Source organism: Hemicordylus capensis, chromosome 8 (genome assembly GCF_027244095.1).
Source record: "Hemicordylus capensis ecotype Gifberg chromosome 8, rHemCap1.1.pri, whole genome shotgun sequence".
In the NCBI taxonomy this organism is placed as follows: domain Eukaryota; kingdom Metazoa; phylum Chordata; class Lepidosauria; order Squamata; family Cordylidae; genus Hemicordylus; species Hemicordylus capensis.
The window spans coordinates 12,954,106-12,970,235 of NC_069664.1; the positions used below are offsets into that span (position 1 = coordinate 12,954,106).

The following is a 16,130-nucleotide window of genomic DNA, read 5'->3' on the forward strand; positions in this document are numbered from 1 at the left end:
CAGACACATTTCAAATGGGTAAAAGGGGTCACAACTTTATTAAATAATCAAATTAATGAACTGAGTGTGGCATAAACTCCACCCCCCCCAACAGTGGGGCCCACTAAAGGCCGGGTTCAGAAGCTGCTCAGCCTTTAAGGTTTGTGAAGCCCTAAAGCAGTTGTCATGGAGAATCAAAGTCCCCGAGCCGCAAAGCCTCTAAGGACCGATTGACCACTCCACCCTTCCAAGCTACCCAAGGATGCTCACCGATCTCAAGCCCCTCTACATCTCCACCCAGCCCTCACTGTACCTGCCACAGAGGGAGGTCAATCCTTTCGCCACCCATACTCCCACACACAAGTGTGATCTTCCCAAGCCACAGTAACACAATTCCAAGTACAAGTAATCCCAGCTAGGAGAAACAGCTGGGAGGATGGTTTAGGAAGGAAAGCATGGGCAGGTTTTACCCCTGCTAACGGGGCAAAGAGACACCAGTTAAAGCAGGGATTCTCAGTGTTGGGTCCTCAGATGATATTGGACTTCAGCTCCCATAATCCCCAACCAAAGGCCACTCGGACTGGGGATTATGGGAGCTGAAGTCCAATAACATCTGGGGACCCAACTCTGAGAATCCTTGAGTTAAAGGGCAATTCTTTTATCTTTAGCAAGAGGGGAGCAACTGGTCCTATCCAACCCCAGTAGAGTATCACTCCAGTGGCTGTTGCAGGTGTCTACCTTTTGTTTCTTTTTAGATTGCGAGCCCTTTGGGGATAGGGAGACATCTATTTATTATTTATTTTTCTATGTAAACTGCTTTGAGAACTTTGGCTGAAAAGTGGTATATAAATATTGGTAAAAGTAGCAAGTGAAGGGTCCCTCCTAGCAGACAGCCTCTCTCTACATGAAAGTACCCCAATCTGTCCCATCGGTCCAGCAAAGCATGTGTTCATCAGTTCAGAAACACAGGTCTGTTGCTACCTTGTACCTCCTGCCTCCTTAAATTCAATGACAGACTTAACAGTAATGCCCTAATGATTAATTAGTATACAAACCAGTCACTTTTTCTTTAAAGAAAATGGAGCCAGGAGGAATATGTATACATTTTACCCTGAAGGCTCTAGATAGCTAAGAGCGCAGAGTAAAAAAAATAAAATAAAATAAAAGGCTGAATTCTCATCTAGAAGAAGTCAGAATAACTCTTGTGAAAATCAATAGAACTATGCAGATTTATACCAGTTAAGCATCCGCCTTAAAAGCTTCCAAGTCTTAATTAACTTTGTGCGCCATTCTTAACACATAATACTCTCAGATGAATTAATGTTTAAACTGTTATCACCTGTGAGCTGGAGAGCATGCATTTGAATAGGAGATTGTTCTCTCTCCTTTCTTGTGTGGGCTTAGTTCCTTTCCATAAAATAGTGGATTTTCCCCCAAGGCTCAGTGAAAAGGAACACCAGTTCTAATGCTGTGGAGGTAGGCATGGCAGGACTTGAAGGTTTACGAGGAAGGTTTACTCTTTTGGGGGAGTTGTTTTAAGTGACAATGGGAGCAATCCAGTCCCTTCTGCATGTAAGAAGTCGAGTTCAGAGGGACTCTTATAGAATCATAGAAAGGGACCTTGGAGGTCTTCCTGTCCAGATGTCCCCAACTGCGGATACTCCAAATGTTGTTTGTTTGTTTATTTATTGTTAAATTTATATACCACTTTTCATTCAAACAATCCCAAGGCCGTTTACAGCAAAATTTAAAAACAAGATTGTTAAAAAGACACAATTAAAATATTAAGCTAAAAATATAAAACAAATCTGATTAAAAATCTAAAACAAAAGCATAAACGCAATACAGAGTACAGAGAGCAGCAGCAGCAGCAGAGACAATCAAATAAAAGCCTGGGCAAAAAGCCAAGATTTTACACTCTTTCTAAAAGCTGTGATAGTCTCCATCATGGGAGCGAATAGCCATTGGGAGAGCATTCCAGAGTCTGGGGGCAGCAACAGAGAAGGCCCTGTCCCACGTGCATGACAACCGAGCCTCCCTCATTGTCGGCACCCAGAGCAGAGCCCCCTCAGATGACAGGCAGCAACCCTTGGGAGCAGGTGGTCCCTCAGGTATCCCAGGCCCAAACCATCAAGGGCCATTGTTGTTGAACTACAATTTTCATCATCCCCAGCTACAATTTATTGTGACTGTGAATTCTGGGAGTTGTAGTTCAGCAACATCTGGAGGACCTCAGATTGGGAACACCTGTTCTAGTCCAACCCCTGTTCAGTGCAGAAATCTACTACACCATTCTTGACAGATGACCACCTAGTCACTGTCTGAAAATCTCCAGTGAAGGAGAGGCCCCATCACTGCATGGGACAGAATGTTCCGCTGTCAAACAGCTGATACAGCTAGGAAATTTCTCCTAATGTCTATCCTCATAATTTCAACCCACTGGTTTTAGTCCTGCCCTCAGGAGGAACAGACAACAAGCTCACTGGTTCTTCTACGTGATGTCCCTTCAGGGCCTTGAAGGCATCTACTGTATCTCCCCTCGGTCTTGTCTTCTCCAGGCTAAACATACTCACCTCCTTCAACAGTTCCTCATAGGATATGGTTTTCAGACCCCCTCACCATCTTTGTTGCCCTTTTTTGAACCCATTCCAGTTTATCAACTCCCTTCTTAAAATGTGGGGCCCAGAACTGGACACAATATTCCAAGTGAGGAATACAGTGCCGAATACAGTGGAACAATTACTCCTCGTGATCTGGACGGCATGCTTCTGTTAATGCAGCCTAAGACTGCATAGCCTCTTTAGCAGCTGCATCTTCTGCTGGCTCATGTTCAACCTTTTGTTCGCAAAGATACCTAGGCCTCCTTCACAAGTACTGCTACCACCTCAGGTCTCTCCTATTCTCTACTTGTATGTTTCATTTTTTTAAAAAAAAACCTTAAAAGCAGAATTTTACATAGACTGAATTCATATCTATTAATCTTATTGGTTTTGTCCATTGTTTGAATCTGTCTAAATAGTTTTGAATCTTGATCCCATCTTCTAAGGTCTTAGCTATCTGACCCTGTTCTAGCTTTGTTATCCACAGATTTGATAAGTATCCCTCTCCTTTCTCATCCAAGTCATTGAACAGCACAGCGCCCAGGGCAGAACCCTCTGGCACGCCTATACCTCCCTCCAGGCTAACATTTAGATGTTATTGTGTACTTGTTGGCCTCAGTTTTTCAATTTGCTATGAATCAACCTTCCTGTAGCATCATCTCTTCCATGTTTTACCATCTTGTCAACAAGGATATGATGAGACACTCTCTCTTTCTCTCTGCCTCTTCCTCTCCTGAAATCAAGATATACTATGGGGCCTCTCAACTCCTGTCACTCTTGGATGAAACAGATTATCTAGACCCATTTCAAACTAGCTTTTGGGTAGGTTATGGAGTGGAGACTGCTTTGGTCAGCCTGATGGAGGATCTCCAAAGGGGAATTGACAGAGTGTAATTCTGTTGGTCCTTTTGAATCTCTCAGTGGCTTTTGATACCATCAACCATGGTATCCTTCTTGATCACCTGCAGGTACTGGGTTATGGGGCACTACTTTGCAGAGGTTTTGTTCATACCTTTCAGGTAGATTTCAGAAGGTGTTATTTGGAGACTGCTGCTCTATAAAGTGAGAGCTTTTGTATTGTGTCCCTCAGGGCTCCATTTTGTCTACAATGCTCTTTAACATCTACATGAAACCTCTGGGAGAGTTCATCACGGGATCTGGTGCTTGGTGTTATCAGTACAATGATGACACCCAAGTCCATGTCAGCTTCATCAGGCAATGGCATAACTTCCCTAAAAGCCTGCGTTGAGGCAGTAATGGGCTGGATGAGTGATAACAAACTCAATCCAAACAAGATGGAAGTGCTTTCTGTAGGAAGCTGCACTTTGGGAAATGGGATAGATCTGCTTGTTCTAGATGTGGTTACACACCCCCAGAAGGAACAGGCTCGCAGTTTGGGAGTACTTCTGGACCCAACCCTCTCTCTGATACCTAAGGTGGAGGCAGTGGCCAGGAGTGCTATCAGCTTCGGCTGGTTCTCCAACTGTGTCCTTTCCTAGAAATGAGTGATCTTAAGACAGTGGTGCACATGCTGGTAACCTCCAAGCTTGACTACTGCAATGCACTTTACATGGGTCTGACTTTGTACATGGTCTGGAAGCTGCAAGTGGTGTAGAATGCTGCTGCCAGAATAGTCTCTGGGATGGCCCATAGAGACCATATTACTCTGATTCTGAAAGATCTATAGTGGCTACCAATAGGTTTCTGGGCAAAATACAAAGTGCTGGTTATTACCTAAAAACCCTTTAATGGCTTGGTCCCACAGTATTTAAGAGAACAACTTCTTCATTATAAACCCTGCTGCTTATTAAGATCTTCGGGAGAGGTTCATCTGAGGGTGCTGCCAGCTGGTGGTGATTCAAAGGTATGCCTTCTCTGTAGTTACTCCAGGACTGTGGAATGCTGAGATTAGAGCTGCTCCATCCCTGTTGACTTTTGGGAACAGCTTAAGACACATCTCTTCAGCCAAGCTTTTTAGTTAGTTGGTGTTTTTATGGATTTTTAAATCTGGTTTTTATGTTTTAACTGTAAAATTCTTGGTTTGTTTTATTCTTGGATTGTATTATGCTGTAAACTGCCTAGAAATTTTGGTAGTGTGTGGTATACAAATTCATCAAATAACTTAAAAAAAATTTTTTTTAAATATCCTGCTCTTCCTCCAAGGAGCCCAGAGCGGTGTACTACATACTTAGGTTTCTCCTCACAACAACCCTGTGAAGTAGGTTAGGCTGAGAAAGAAGTGACTGGCCCAGAGACACCCAGCTAGTATCATGGCTGAATGGGGATTTGAATTCAGGTCTCCCCGGTCCTAGTCCAGCACTCTAGCCACTACACCACGCTGGCTTTGGCTTAAAAAGTCACCAAAATAGGGTTGAATTGATTTAAATATTAATGAAATTGACCCTTTCAAACTGATTCTTTTTGAATGTGATTCAAATAGGGCAGATTTAATTCGAATCGAATCACAAAGTTCAATTCATGCACATCGCTTGTTCCCTGATACCTTGCAGAAGCCACCATTCTCACTCATGCTTTGCTCAACATCAGTGGGGCATGTTTAAGGGAAACTAAACCCCCTCAAGCCCCCAGAGTGCTGGGTGGACTCAGTGCTTTCCCAATAGAGCAATATCAGGAAAGTGCTGGGCTTGACTACATTTCCTAATGCTCTGGGTATCCCTTCCCAGACATCACTGGAGCTCAACAGGTCTCAATATTTTTAAAGGACCTCTATGACACTGAGGGGAAGCAGAGCACTGTATGCAGGTCAGTGAGATGGGATCAGTTTTCCCATTGAAGTGTCATTGCCAAAGTAGCCCCCACTTTAAAAAAAAAGTGGATTGTTGCTTTATGTTGTTATTCTTGTGGTTCTTGTTGTTTTATAAAAAACCGAGCATGACTAGGTGCTGTAGGAAAAATAAAAATGGAACAAGTTCTGCCTACAGGCTTGGAATCTAAAATCTCCGATTAAAATCCATTTAGGAAACCTAATTCCAAACTGCTTTCCCTGCTTATTCTCACTGGAGTTGCACATCTCCATTACTATCCCCCCACCCATTCCTGCCCCTCTCTACAAACTAACACAGCTTGACAGCAAAGGGCTTTCACACTGAAACTGTAACCAATCTGGAAGCCAAGCAGAACAGCAGCCCAGGGCATTTCCTTTCTGTTGTCCACCCCGATCATTTCACATTTCGTTAAACCATCCCTTGGGGGGGATGTTGTCTTTACATTCGCAAATCAGTTGCCAGAAGCTGTTCTCAGTTACTTTGTACCTTTTTGTGACCATTTTCTTTAATGCCAAGAGAGAATAACATGTTTTCAGATTGGCATAAATGTGTACTGATTTCAATATTAAAAGGCAAGAAAATGTGTGATTCACCCATCAATAGGGTGCAAATGCAACAATATAATAGGACATGTTCTTCAGTACCTAAATCGTGGATGGTCAGATAACCAATTTGATGCATACAGTCCTTTTGACCATACACATTATTGACTGGACCAAAAGTGGGTTAGTCAGGGGCAGTGATGTGGGGTCAACAATTTTCTATTGCCATCCCAACCAATGAAGACATGAGCCAAGTGAAATGCATAAAACTGTTATATGGGTAAATGGCTGCAACTTTATTGAAAGAAAATAGTAACTGTTGGAACTGCAGCACGTCTACGCCCCACATCTGCAGCACTTCTACGCTTCATCCCCCTGGAGCAATGCGGACATTATCTAAGGCATGGCCACTCAACTTTGGCCCTCCTGCAGATGTTGGCCCACAGTTCCCATAATCCCTGGCTATTGCCCACTGTGGCTGGGGATTATGAGAGTTGTAGTCCAAAAACAGCTGAGGGGCCTAGGTTGAGCATCTAAGGCCCTGTCATTGTATATCACTGGTGAGGAATATGGCGTCCCAAATCATGAGCATAAGGATGGCCATCTAAATACTCTAACACACAACATTTATTAAACAAACAGATGAACAGAGGAGAGCTGGTCTTGTGGTAGCAAGCATTGTGGTGTAGTGGTTAGAGTGCTGGACTAGGACCCGGGCAACCCGAGTTCAAATACCCTTTCAGCCATGATAATTGCTGGGTGACTCTGGGCCAGAAAACATCTCTCTCAGCCTAACCAACTTCACAGGGTTGTTGTGAGGAGAAACCTAAGTATGTAGTACACTGCTCTGGGCTCCTTGGAGGAAGAGCGGGATATAAAATGTAAAAATTAAAAAAAGCATGATTTGTCCCAGTCCCCCTAGCTAAGCAGGGTCTGCCCTTGTTGCATTTGAATGGAGACCACATATGAGCACTGGAAGATATTCCCCTCAGAGGATGGAGCCACTCTGGGAAGAGCAGAAGGTTTCACATTCCCTCTCTGGCATCTCCAAGATTGGGCTGAGATAGATTCCTGCCTGCAACCTTGGAGAAGCCGCTGCCAGTCTGCAGACAATATTGAGCTAGATGGACCAATGGTCTGACTCAGTATATGGCAGCTTCCTAGGTTCCTATGGACACCATGCAGTGCCATTTCATGCACTGCAAATGCTGAGATATATTTTGGACTCTTGATCATGTATTGTAGGATAGCTCACTTTTATATTCTTAACTTTAGCCAAAATGATTATCACACATTTGAGTTTTAAACCAATGGAGAATGCAGCCATATCATAATGAATGAATGCAGTATGCTGCAGCCAGAGAGGAGCCTTCAAGAATGTAGTAGTGGAGCGAGTAGGCCTCACATCATGACCTTTTATATAAGAACAGGGTTTTTACAAGCTGTCACGGATCCCACCGTGTTGCCACCATGTGTCATGGCCAACCAGCTCAATGGTCTTAAGCTTCAGAATCACAGCTTGACATTTCACACACAACAGGGGGTTGAAAAAATAGCCCTGAGAAATTTGGACTGGATCTTTTCAAGTGGATGAAAGTCCCGATATATGCAAATCTGTGCGCCATAAAGAAGCTGTGAGATTACCTTAGTTTGAAAGACCTTAATGGCAGTTTGAACATATCTGCCCCCTGCCACAAAAAAAGAATCTCAAAATTGCACTAGTAGACCTCAGAGCATTTGTTTCAATGGCCTTAGTTTGCTCTCTCCAGCTACCTGGGGTGAAAGAATCCACCCTATCATCTGTAGTATAAAGATAATCTGGGGCAGGCATGAAATGACACTAAAATGGGATTCCCAAATACCAGGTGGAATCAGGTGATGGTCTTGGATTGTTCTGGGGCTTATTATCCCTCTGATAGTGACCAAAATCTAGAGGAATTTTTCAACCTAGAGGCCTGTATCAGCACCTGCCAAGACTCTTTCAATGCTAGTTTTTTCTTATGGTGAATCAGATTTTTATACTTTTTTACTGGTCCATCCTTGCTTGAGAGGATGTTGATGGGGCTCCTGATGTGAAAAGGCTAAACTCTCTTCAGCTCTCCAACTTGCACTCCTTCACTTGGGCTTTAACTTTCTGCTTCAGGCAAGCCTCCTTTTATTTTCAAATTTTCCTCCCCTATTTCTCAGCAAACCAAAAATGCTGGCATGGGGTGGCTGTATATACTCTTGCCGCCCCGGTCAGCATAACACTGGAAGTGGGCCATGCATCTGTGTATGTGCACACATCATGCACGCACAGCTGTATACCCTCTTGCTGCCCCGGTCAGCGTAAATACTGGAGTATTATGCTGACCGGGGCAGCAAGAGGGTATACAGTTGCCTCGTGCCAGCAGTTTTTGAAGCAGCACTGGAGGGGGAAGCATGGTGGGGGAGTTAAGGACACCCTCCCTGTGCCTTAAAGGATCCCCCACATTCAAATTGGCTCAAATGCCCATTTCCAAACTATTTCAGCATTCTAGGAATAGAACACAGAACTGGTTCGTGCACATCACTACGGCGTGGGTGTGGATGAGATACATGCAAGTAGCCCAGGTAGGAGCAGCGGGTAGGTTCACATCATGAAATGATCAGTGTGGGAGGGCTCTGCTTTCCTTCACCCTTGGTAAAAAGCTGGGTACAAAAGCTAGATAGCCCTGTTGCGAGCAATCTGGGCTGGAGGGCGTAGAATCCAAGGGAAAGCATTGTGGTTTGGAATCAGGAATATTGACATTTTAATGAAAATGATATTTTGTACGGAGGCGAGTGCAATCTGCTTTTCCATGCTTTTGCTGCTGGCTGTTTGTTAGCTCCGCCTCTACACTAGGACTGGAATACGAGTAACTAACGCCCCGTTCAAAAGCTGGCCTGAATGGATTAACCAAAAACACCACAGAGAGAAATATGTGAGTTCTGATTATCATGGAGATCATCCACTGCCCATCCTGATTTTAACGGTCATATGAACCAGCCTGTTGCATGAGCAGCAACCTTACCCCTTATGAAGGTTATTCTAATAAAACCAAATCCTCACTTCTTTTGAGCTACTAAGCTTAATCCGTAACACTTTATTCTTATACAGTAAACTGTATTCTTGTCATCCTTTCTCATTGATTAAGTCTGATGGTTCTGACAACTCTTATAACAAATTACATTTCAGATGCATTGTCCACTGTATTTTTCTTATTTACAAACTAGAAAATTCCCTAGGTGCCAAAAAAAAAAAATGTTCAGCCACCATTACTTGCTGAACAAACATCTCAAATGCTAAGTTATTCTGGTAGTTCCACCACCATAAATGCAAATATAAAAGAGGAACAGTCTTATTACTCCCTCTTATAAACTTTAATTGTTTATAGTCTTCAAAAGCAGTTACATGAAAGAGTTCAATCAATTTTCAATAGGGGTAAAAAAGTCTTCAGAAGAGAATTTATAACCAATCCTTGGATATTACATCGGCAAGGAAGGCTATATTTTTTCAGGAAATTTTGTAGAGAGCCTTTTCCCCTGCTTAACATTAAATTCATTTTCACACTGCCACAAGAATTTGCAGCAGTCCTAATGCTGGCTTTAGATTCTAACTCTTTTTGAAAAGAGGTAAGTACAATCTACCACATTTCCCTCACAAGATGCTTTTCTCTCCCTTACAGTGCATATTTAGGATATTTGTCTGTAAAGGCAGATATGTACCTTTTGCAAGAGCAGAATCTTTTAAAGGTTAATTCACATGCTAGTTAATATCCTAGCACAAGTTGGCATTATTCTCCCTCTAAGTGCTACCTGTTTTATTATTGTCATTTCTCCCTGATTGGTTCACTATTGCACATAAAGCTGAGTTATACCTCAAAAAATTGGACTATTTCACATCCCTGTTTTGTGCAACCTGATAAATTATGCCATGTTGTGGACTCAAGATGCCATCTCCTCCTCCTCCTCCTCCTCCTCCTCCTCCTCCCTCCTCCTCCTCCTCCTCTGTTTCATGGAACCACAATAATTGTTCAGAAGTCTGTTGCTTTATTCAAGAGACTTATCCATGGCTGTTGACATGAAATCTTCACTTTGGGAATATGTTGCTTCCTTAATGTCAAACACCTACAATATCCAGATTAATACGAAAACATAAGAAAGAGCCCTGATGGACCAGTCCAAATGTCCATCAAGTCTTACATTCTGTTTCTGACAGTGGTCCACCAGATGATTCTGAGAAACCCACAAGCAAGGCATGGAGGCATAGGAACATAGGGAACTGCCTTATACCAAGTTAAACCATTGGTCCATCTAGCTCAGTATTGTCTATTCTGACTGGCAGCAGCTCTCTGAGGTTTCAGAAAGGTCTTGCCAGCCCTACCTGCTGATGCTGCCAGGGACTGAACCTTGGGCCTTCTGCATGCAAACCAGGTGCTCTACCATAGAGTTATAGCCCCACTCCCAGTAGCCCTCCTCTGCTATTACCACCAGCAGGAACTGATGGACCCCTTGGAAAGTTCTCATCTTCCATTTTTGTCCAATGTCTCTCTTTCTCCCTGCTTTAAGGCCAGTTTCTCAAGGCCCTAGGGCAGAGGGAAAAGGAGGAGGTGGTGGTTGCTCACTGTCTATCCCTGCCATCTCCCCTTCCTCCTAAGGGCTCTAGAAACCCTAGAGGAGAGTCAGATGGTAGCTACAAACCTTCCAGATCCCTGTTGAGAGTTTTTTCCCTCACTTGGAAACAACTTTCCTCACTTTTCCTCACTCCACTGACATTGACTCTCAACACCAATCCCCCTAGGGACATTAGGCATGGAGATACAGACTACAGGCAAACCTCATTATACATGTAAGCGCCATTCATGGTTTCGCAGATCTGCAGGTGTCAAATAAACAACTGACCTCCTTATCCATGGACATGGAAGGGTTAAAACCCATGTATCCAAGGTTCCTAGAAGGCCGGAAATTACTGCGGTCATTTCTGGCCACCATTTTGTCCTCAGGAGCCATTCTGTGGCTCATGAATTAAAATAATAATATTTTTTAAATGGAAAATTTCCATGACTTGTGACTTTTGGAGACCATTTGGGACTTTGGGGTGGGGGCATCGCTGGATGCTGGAGACCCACAGAGCATGGTAGGACATTTTATTTGGCCCATTTTCATTTTCTTTTGTTTTGCATGGGAACCTAACCCCCCACAATCCCATAGATTCAATGCCTCATTAGTCACAGTTTCATTAGCTGCAGTAATCTTGCAGGAATGGAAACCCCACGGATAATGAGGTCCACCTATGTAGGATTGCCCCCCTAGGTCTCTCTTATTTCTTGTATCTCTTCTTTCTTATTTCGTATCTCTTATTTCTACCAATCTCTTATGATTGGTACCAATCTCTTATGATTGGTAGACTAATACCCTTAGGACACTCCCTTCTTCTTTGTTCTTCCTTTTCTTTCTTCTTCTTTGACCATAAGGTTGCTAGCACAGAGTGGAGGCTTTCTACCTAAGTTTGTAACACCTTTAAATAAAGGTTTACTTGTTTTAGCCCTTAAGCAATTGTCTGCAGGTTTCTCTGCTAAATAAGGATTTGACTCAAATTGTCCCCTACAAACTACCTTGTTGTTTTTAGAATTGTGCCTTTAAAACGACAACATAAAAAATCCTTGTGAAGGCATGTAACCTCTGCCTGCAAGGAGATCATGAATTCACTAGCTGCCCACATCCCTTCCACATAGCATGTACAAGGGGTGCAGATCCCCTCTTAAGCCATTGAGGCTTAACTCCCCCCACCATACCCATATCTTCAGTCCCCAACACATATTTTATTTCCCCAAGAGTGAGTTTCCTCCCCTACTCAAAAAATTAAGTGAGAAATTGCTTCTCAAGCTTTCCTTCTGTCTGCATCCCGGCACATATACACAATCTTCAAATGCAGCATGTATCCCTGGGTATAGGCCATTATGCACATATGCTTTCCAGTGCAGGGTAGTCAAGCACACAGAAAGGGTGCAGTAAATAAATAAATTTATTTATCTATCATATTTGTATACTGCCTGATATGTACATCTCTAGGCCGTGTACAAAATTTAAAATATTTAAAATTCACAAATTTAAAATGCATGACACAATAAAAATAGAATAAAATAGTTATGAAAACAAGGGTTTTTTTTTTAGATTATTGAAATTAATTCTAATTAAAAGCCTGCAAAAACAGGAGAGGTTCTTCCTGAAAACAAACAGAGATGGAAATGCTCTTATTTCAGCAGGGAGCATATTCCAAAGCCCTGGAGCAGGAAAGCCCAATCATGGGTTGCCACCAAACAAGCCAGTGGCAACTGTAACCAGACCTCTTCAGAAGATCACAACAGGTGGCAGGGTTTATGACAAAGGAGATGCTCTCTGAAATACCCTGGACCCAAGCCGTTAAGGGCTTTATAGGTAATAACCAGCACTTTGTATTTCTCCAGGAAACATATTGGCAGCCAGTGCAGTTCTTTTAAGACCGTTTGTTATGAGGTGCCTTTGTGTTGTCTGCCGCTTTCTGTACCAATTGTAGTTTCCAGACTATGTAGAAAGCAGCCCCATGTAGAGCGCATTACAGTAGTCAAGCCTGGAGGTTAATAGCATATGTACCACTGTTTTAAGGTCATTCAGCTCTAGAGATGGACGTAGCTGACATATCAGCTGAAGCTGAGAAAAATACTTCTGGCCACTGCCTCAACCTGAGATACTAGGGAGAGCTTTGGGTCCAGGAGCACTCCCAAGTGACATACCGGATATACCGCTTTTCAACAAAAGTTCCCAAAGTGGTTTACATAGAGAAATAAAAGTGTCACGACCCTGGTCTCTCCATGGCCATTCACTTGTTTTTCTTCTCCCTCTCACCTCCCCCAGGTAGGGCCTCAAAGTTTTTGAGGGGAGGGGGTTTGGTTCACCCAAGGCCTTCTCCTCCAGGCTCCTCGGGGTCACTGTGGCAGTCTCTCTCCAGAGGCCTCCATCCCTTGCCTTCCAACTGCCCCTCATCACTGACCGAGCCTGCCTTAAATCCCTCCTGTCAACTTATGCATCCCTTGCCCCTGTTAATTGGACCTCCGCCCTGACATATCATGCTGTTCTCACCCTTATCACGCTCAGCTGTGCCTCTGTCTGTTACAGTCTCCTCCCTCACTCACCCCTGCCCTTTCCCCAGCTCCTCTAGCCCAGCTCCTTGGTCTTGCAGCATCTTGACTAGCAGCTCGTTGGGCTGCCCCACCTGGCCGTGGCCTGCCCCACCTGGGGCATCTCTGAACTTGGCTGCTGAGGGAACATTGGAGCCTATAAGGCTGGCGGGGGCCCCCACCGGACAAAAAGTATAGATGGATCAATCATATCTTCTCCACCACATACAGAATAACAGATCTACTAACGGAATTGGAAACACAGATTCTGTGGGCATGAGGAGTGGAGTTGCTCCATGCTGGAAAGTTGGGCTGGAGAGAGCGCAGATGCAACCTTAGCAGCTCCCTATCATCAGCCCAGCTGGATCTTTCCTATGGAAGGGCTTGCACTCATATTGCCTAGCATGCCATTGCCACAATAGGACTTGATCGCAGGTATGCTCTGCTCAATCAGGATTTCTGAATACTGGCTGAAGCACAAGAGGGAAACTAATTTTGCTTTCTCCTGCCTTGCCTGCCTGTGCATAATAGCACAAATGACAGCAGCTAATATGGAGAATATTTTCATCGGCATTGCTGTGCTGTATGCTGTATGCTCATGTCCTCTACCATCTGCTGCATGTTGCGACGCTGGGCAAAAGCATTTTGATTGGTTTTCTCATTGTCCTGTAGAGCTTTCAATAGTCCCCCATACAGAAAATGAACATCGCAATCAAATGCAATGTACAGCAGTGATGTTCTGCTATTTCCAGACCGTGCTTTAGCGCTACAGCTTTGCTGAATAGATTTCGGTAAATAAGATTTCCAAATCCCACATATGGTTTAATGATAGAGCAAATATATGATTGAGTGTTGTAGGTATGGGATGCCTTGAAACTCGCTATAACTGCAGAAGTCATCTCTGCAAGGCCCTAATCTTTGAGAACATTTCCTTGTCAGCTGGAGAGGGTAGTTGGACAACAGTATTTCTATAGCATTAACTTAAGCATGTGTTGTTGCTTCCCTTCCTCCCCCCGCTGCTGACGGGAGTCAAACAATTAAAGCGACAGATAGTTATTTTGGGAAAATCAAATCCTACCAAGTGTAGTTTCTCAGAAGGTGGCCCTACCTTGCAAAAATTGCGCTTTTGAAATTGCACGGCTGGGTTCCACATCTGCAGTCTGTCAATATTTCACACGGCAAATATGATCGGTTTGCAGAAGGAGAAGAATGAAAACTACTGACGCACTCTTGGGCATTGCTGTCATGTTGAAAGACCTGTCGAAATGAAGAGCTTGCTCAGATGAATCTGATTTGAGGTATTGTTGCAGCACTTCCAACAAATTTGTTCCAGATAGTGATGTTGCTGCAGTTAGTAATTACTGGGTTCAGAATACCAATTTGCCCAGGGTATAATCCTTGGCTGCATTGCATGTTTATTTATTATTCAGTTTTTATACCATCTTTCATAAGATTTCCCAAGGTGGCTTACAAAAGTTAAAATGCTGTAAACGTCCATAAAAATAACTTTTAAAACCTTGATTGATGGATGAATCGATAGATTAAGTGACATCAAGTCGGTGTCAACTCTTAGCGACCACATAGATAGATTCTCTCCAGGATGATCTGTCTTCAACTTGGCCTTGAAATCAGTTAAATCATTAGAACCATAAAAACACACAAACCCTCCCCCCGATAAAAAAATACAAGTAGAAGCAGGAAAGCTGAGAAAGCCAGCAGCCCCTAAAGGGTAAAAGTCTGAACAAATAAAAAGCTCTCTATTTGTTTTTCAAAAGCAGCCATATATGTCAAAGAGCAGACATTAACTTGGAGAGAATTCCAGAGCCTGGGGGGCAACAACAGAGAAGACCCTGTCCTACGTGCATGGCAATTTTTTAAAAATTATTGCTTGTTTACACAGTCAGACAGGTGTTATTGACTGGTTTGTTTTATCCAGACATCAAGTCCTTCCCAAGGACCTGGGATGCCAGAATTTTATTGTCAATGGTTATAGATATCGTTGCAAAATATAGGCTGTTCTCAGTAAAGCTGCTTTTTGTAATTGGCTGATGGTGATTTCTGTGGCCCCTATGGTGTTGAGGTGCTCTTCAAGGTCTTGGAACTGCATCCAGGGCGCCAATTACCACTGGGATTATTTTGGTCTTCTTCTGCCACAGCCTTATTATTAATAATAATAATAATAATAATAATAATTCAATTTCTATACCACCCTTCCAAAAATGGCTCAGGGTGGTTTACACAGAGAAATAACAAACAAATAAATAAGATGGAACCCTCTCCCCTAAGGGCTCACAATCTAAAAAGAAAGTTGAGAGATTTAGACTCTCTCAAGGTCAGCACACAGAGCAAAGGCCCCCCAGACAACCTTTTTTGGGTGGGCAGAAACTCTTGGGAACAGGCGGTCCTTCAGGTATCCAGGGCCCCAAACGTTATGGGCTTTAAAGGTAATAACCAACACTTTGAATTGTATCCAGAAATAAATTGGCAGCCAGTGCAGCTCATTCAAAATAGGTGAATTATAATAATAATTAGTTATTATGCACAATTATTTATCATATCGAGTTTATAAATCTGTGCAGAGATAGCTGTAAATTATATCAACATTTTATTAGACCAGGGCCCAGTTGAGACCAATGCCTGCCATCACGGTCACAGGCAGCATTTGAATGTCGCTGTAACCATGAGCAGCGTGGCAAGTGTGTGTGTGAGTGACATGTTGAGGCAGGACTTCCAATCCATTTTCAGCCTGACATTGCTTAAGACCTCAGCATGTAATAAACTTACCCTGAACAAGCTGCACAGAAGCTGCGATCCAGGGCCGGGTTGTGAAGGGGAATGAGACTGCTTAGGCCTTGTTTGCCTTCATTTTGCGATTCTTCTGACAAATGCCGTTCTGTGTTGAGATTCTGTAGTTGTGCTAGCTCTCTTTATGCATGCCCCTTTGGGCACACAGATCTAAAACTGTCTTTTGTTCCCAGGTGTGTTTCTTTCGGGAGAGAGGAGACTGAATGCCCATGGCTCTTCGGCATGTCTCTTGCTAAGGGCTGTCGTTTCCAGGTAGCGAGA

At 43.4% G+C, this 16,130-nt stretch overlaps 1 long non-coding RNA gene across 1 annotated transcript in view; it reads right to left on the reverse strand.

The window, feature by feature from the left end:
* Positions 1-16,130, reverse strand: part of LOC128333873 (uncharacterized) — a 212,157-nt gene that overhangs the window by 153,216 nt on the left and 42,811 nt on the right. The window contains exon 2 of the long non-coding RNA XR_008311099.1: positions 14,173-14,321. This is a non-coding gene — a long non-coding RNA (uncharacterized LOC128333873). The remainder of the gene's footprint in view (positions 1-14,172; positions 14,322-16,130) is intronic.